Source organism: Primulina tabacum, chromosome 6 (assembly GCF_025594145.1).
Source record: "Primulina tabacum isolate GXHZ01 chromosome 6, ASM2559414v2, whole genome shotgun sequence".
Lineage (NCBI taxonomy): Eukaryota > Viridiplantae > Streptophyta > Magnoliopsida > Lamiales > Gesneriaceae > Primulina > Primulina tabacum.
Genome location: NC_134555.1, coordinates 10484283 through 10490365, shown reverse-complemented (window position 1 = coordinate 10490365; position 6083 = coordinate 10484283).

Genomic DNA, 6083 nt, shown 5'->3' with positions numbered 1-6083 from the left:
TTAGAGCTCAAGCAGCAAATCTAGGAGCTCTTAGACAAAGAAATCATGCGCCCTGGTTCCTCACAATGGGGCGGACCAGTGCTATTTGTAAAGAAAAAAGATGTAAGCATGAGGTTGTGTATCGATTACCGAGAACTGAACAAGGTAACGATCAAGAACAAATACCCATTCCCAAGGATCGAGGATTTATTCAGTTCAGTTTCGGGGAGCTACTATGTTCTCTAAGATAGATCTACAATCTGGGTATCATCAACTGAATGTAAAGGATGCAGATGTTCACAAGACAGTCTTCAGAACCAGATATGGGCATTACGAGTTCTTAGTGATGTCATTTGGACTGATGAATGCTCCAGCAATTTTTATGGACCTAATGAATCTAGTATTTCAGCCCTACCTAGATCAGTTTGTCATAATATTCATTAACGACATTCTTATTTACTCGAAGAGCCATGAAGAGCACAATCAGCATTTGGGTACAGTTTTGCAGGTCTTGCAGAGTCGCAAGTTGTTTGCAAAATTCAGTAAGGGTGAATTCTGGTTGGAGAAAGTAGCATTTTTTGGACATATAATATCTAGCAGTGGCATTGAGGTGGATCCAGCTAAAGTGGCAGTAGTGAGAGAATGGGTTGAGCCAAAGAACGCGTCATAGATCCATAGTTTCCTAGGCTTTGCAGGCTATTACATGAAATTTATTCAGGGATTTTTCTCGATTGCAGTGCCACTCACTTCATTGAGCAAGAAAAATGCTAAATTTGTATGGAGTGTTGATTGCCAGAAGAGCTTCGATACTTTGAAGCAAGCTCTTATTACAGCACCAGTTTTAGTCATGCCGTCAGGGCAAGGGAACTTTGTGCTATACACTAATGCTTCTAAGCTCGGTTTAGGCGCAGTTTTGATGAGACATAGTCGGGTAATAACATATGTCTCCAGACAGTTGAAGGTGCATGAGAAGAACTACCCGACTCATGATCTTGAGTTAGCTGCCGTTGTCTTTGCATTGAAGATATGGAGACATTAATTTTATGGCTAGAAATGTCGGATATTCACTGATCACAAGAGTATCAAGTACTTATTCACGCAAAAAGAACTGAATATGAGACAAAGGTGGTGCTTGGAGTTAGTAAAACACTACGATTGTGAAATTAGCTACCATCCAGGGAAAGCTAATGTTATGGTAGATGCTTTGAGGAGGAAAGTAGCCGTCGTAGCACAGCTATCAGCGCAGAGATCTCTTCAGTCAGAGATTCAGAGGTTTGGCTTAGAAGTTTATCCTAAGGGCAGAGCTCCCAAGTTGTCTAATCTGACAGTTCAGTCTTCTTTGCTAGACCGAATCCGTAGAGATCAGCCTTCAAATGAACAATTACAGAAGTGGAGACTGAAGAATGAAGCTAATGACAGTGTACTCTACATAGTATCTAATGGTATTGTGAAGTACAAAGGAAGGATGTAAATGCCTAGTGTTGATTCGACCAGAGATGATATTTTGACAGAGGCACATATATCTCCATTTTCCATCCATACAGAAGGTACCAAGATGTACAAGGATTTGCAGATGCTGTATTTGTGACGTCTACTGATTTAAAAGCTGGTATATATATTTTTTTCAAAGCTCACATTTTGAAAATAAACACTTCAATAATTTGCATGCATGCAACCTTACTAAAGAAAAATACCATTTAAAAATAAGCATAAACATTGGCAATTAAAAATACTACATTTTAAAATGATCGATCTCAATCAAAAGCATGAAAAATAAAATCAACTAGTAATCAACGGTGTATCAAAACCAATGAACAAAATATCCATGTCCTCTCATCTCTCCTAAAATCATGATGTGCGGAAAAGTGTGGTCATCGGGTCGTGTGCACAAATCCCGCCTGCCTACTCAGTCTTCGGCACCTCCGGTCTCTTGATCAAAATTCTCACCTATATCACACACGCCTAGTGAGTCTAAAGACTCAACACACATGTATCAGAAATAACAAGTACATATATGTAGCACACTGTAATGAAAAATATCGTAATCAACATATAATTCATGATCGTGAAAAAACGTATGCGTAAGCGTAACCTGTCAAAACATGATATTAACCATAGCACCTATCATCATAACAACAAATACGTGTTCATTTTCTTAAAATTGAATTCTGTTCATTAGCTGTAATTTTCGAATCATCATGTCAGTCGGTTGATCCATCTACATGTAATTGTGGTACCCAGCGGCAAGGACATCATCGACAGCTTTACCCGTCCACTGAGCTTCGGCCTTACTTGTCATCGTGTCATCGTGTTAGCCACAACTAACTCACTTTCTTCAAAATGTATCATCATTTTCACCACTAAAATAAAAGCATACATATACATAATTTTTCTTTTAAACCAAGCATGTAACGTATTTATCTTAATTTCATAAAAATCATTAACATGATGTCTAAAATTTTAAAAACACTATAAAATGTGCTCAGGGCGCTGCCAGGACCAAAATATCACCCCGGGTGCAAAATGACCATTTTGCCCCTAGAAACCCAAAATGATCATTTTACCCTTGAACCTCTAAATTTTGACCCGAAGCTTACCAAAGTCCTTAAAACATCCCAAAACATATTTATAAGCATTCATAGACTTAAACTCGAGCCCGTTTCGAAACTTATACGATTCGTTTTAAAACTTGGATCGGAGTCTTGGTTTTAACCCGAATCGAACCGAAACTTAACCAAATTTCTCCCGAAATTTTACCACACCTTATAAACTTCTAAAAGGACCTAAAACATCAAAAACCAGCCCCTAAACCCTTCGGCCAGACCCTGAAAGCTACTGGAAAATTTCCCAATAGCACTAATCGAACCCTATGTGCAACACTCCTCCATGTTTTCGCCCCTAGCCCAAAACCAAGCGGACCAGCCTTGACTCTACCTCATCTAAGCCACCCTAGGACCCAACTGGACTCCATTGAATCGAGCTTACAGCCCCATGCAAGCCCTCACCCTCGCATGCTCCAACCCAACGCAAGGAAGCCCCCGCGCCTAAACCCCTCTCCACACGACCAATCGCACCTGGGGTTGGTTCCAGCATGTCTCGAACCTTTCAAGGCCTTGTCTCAGACCCACCAGGGTCTGGTCCATGGCTCAGATCGATCCTTGCGTTGCTGGTCCGGCCCTTGCATGCGATCTTCCCAAAACCGAGCCATCCTCTAGACAACACTCCTCTCGGCTCTTCAACCTGCAGCCACCAACAACAAATTCTAACCTCAAATCATCACCTTGACACCATGTTCAGACCCTTAACAACCAAAAGCCACAGCCCCTTGCCTCAAAAATAAAAACGTGAGAGTTGGAAACAAAAAGATGCATGATTTATTCCAAAACCGAACAAACTCCACGCTATGATTTGGATCAAGAAATCCTTAAAAAAATGCACCCATAACAGCCTACATATAACGTGTAAGATGCAGAAATAATAGTATGTGACGTGCCTTGATGATTTCTACACAAGAAGATCGAAGAACAAGTGTAAGGGGATCGCCGGAGGAATTTATTTTGCATGAAATGCACTTGGCCGAAGCTTTGCTGATTAGAGGCTGCTGAAACCGAGAGAATTCTGAGTGGAGGGGGAAGGTGTCGGCTGATGATGGCTTAGGTTTAGGCTTAGTGGTGATAAAGTATAATTTAAATAGTTAATTTACAAGATAATGAGCCCTAAATTGTCATTTAAAAGTTTAAAAAGAATTTTAAGCCCAATAAGCTTAAAAGTAGGCCCATTAAGTCCAAAAATACTCTCGAAAAATATTTTTTTTGGTAAGTTTTTCAAAATATTACCCGAACCCTCAAAAAATCCTTCGTTTTGATAAAATTTGTGTACCGCTGAAAAATATGCTCTGGCGGGTAAAAGTACCCAACAAAACCCAATTCTTGAAAAATACATTTAAAACATTTTATATTAAATAATAAAAATTAATCATGTAATAAAAATAATTTTTCTGATAATTCCTCGGTCTCCGATCCTCGTTCGAGCGCGAAATGCATTTAAAACCCTAATGCATGAACTTTTAAAATTTCATGAAATAAATTTTATCATGCAATAATTATGCATAAAATTCATAAAAATAATTAAATTCATAATTTAAATAAAATCCTAGATTGCATGCATTCAGGTTACGTGAATTAAATTTCTGGACCTTACAAGCACTTTTTTTTGTAACAATCATGGGCCATTAGACTGAACCAACATGGGTCTCGGCCCATACTCATGCACCACTACTGATCATGGGTCGTTAGGATGGTCCAGCATGAGCTTCACCGTCACTCATAGAATATCACACCCCTGGAAAGTGGTTTCTTTCGCCTCCCAACACTTGAACCCAGGACCTCCAGGCATAAGTACCTAGATTCTTAAAGTGTTAGTACCAGTTGGTCTAGGCCGACTACAATGCATTTGTTCCTATATATTTGCTCCCTGACAACGTAGGCAAACGATGAGTCCCCGACTACAATGCATTTGCTCTTATATATTTCGAGACTACACCCAACCTCACCACCTAATGATCCTCAATAGAGTCGATAAACGGATCTAAGTACATGTTACTACGTAGAGCCTCTACGTTGTCCCGGATCAAAGGACTAATGATGTACAACCATAACCGTAGACTATTCCACTCGATAAGTAATAACAACTTGGATAGTTCAAGGGAAGATTGTTCGGTGCATCATCAAATGATCACACATTTGTATGAATTGACACATCCATGCTCTTACTAATGAAACCTCCGATTATATATACTAAGGGCTATAGGGCCCCCACCCCTATAATAACACTTATATCACATATGCTAGTCTCAAGTTCAAGTGACATTTATCCTTATTTTTGCCGGCTGATTTGACTAGAAACATGTTTAGAATATACGGTACACTTTTTAATGAGCTTCATGATCTTACGTTGAGAGGCAGACCTAATGGTAGTGTTTTCATATTCAAATATTTTATCTATGCAGATTGCATAAGTATACAGATAAAATAAATGTCATAGTTGGATAAAACTGTAAAATATTATTAAAATAAAAATTGTTTTTAGATAAAAGTCAATAAAGCTCAAACTACATGTTGTCTCGTTGGGCACATACTCTAATTGCTTGATGCTTTCCAAACTTTCGAATTGTTCGAACTATTGTTTTCCAAAAAAACTACGAGTTTTCAAATGGAGAAATGACAAAAGTGAAAATATGACGCGCCAACCCTATTGGCCAATTTTATAATAATAGGTGTATCTGGAGTCCTTGTGAAACTCCACTGTTTTAACTCCTAATGGGGGACTTTGCGAATCGGACTCTTGAAACTTGTACTCTCGACCAACTCAGTTATCTGTGGCGACTTAGAATGGGGCCCTATTATTTAATTAATCAGTTATGCCCAAGAAGACATGGGCCCACATAAAGTTTTAAGTTTGTGAAGCTCTTAAAACATTTATAAATTGCATTCACATTCTCAAAGTACACTCTCATTTTTCAAGATATCGTTCTATTTTCTCTTAAGTTCATTGAGCAATCATTGACTTGAACGTCGTAGTGTCTATGTCGAGAAACTTACTACGCCACTGGTTTTGCATTGTCACGTAGGAAACAACTCAAAAAAATTGTTTGCAAGATCACCCCAGCACCCGCTAATGTTAAACAAATTTTGGCATATCTTATTCAAATACTCCTATTTGTTTTGCTACATCACCAATTCATACAAGACTTTGTTCTATATAAATATTTAGAATATAGAGCTAACTAAGCTATGTAGGCTTGTCAAAGGTCAGATCCGTCGGGCCGGCCCGTCCCGCCATAAAAATTGAACGGGTTGGGTTGATAAAATAGCAGCCCGTTTGGGTTGCGGGCCAAGACGGGACGGGCCTAAATGGGAGGGTAGAATTTTATATTTTTAAGTTTTATATAAAAATTATTATTTCTTCCTTATTTTTTCTCATGTGCCTAACTTCAATCACTCTGATAAAATCTCTATGCTTCTATTTTTTTTGAAAATCTTATACTCTCCAGTCTCCTCCCTTTTCTTTAATGTTTAACTCGAACTAATCCAGAATTATCGAAA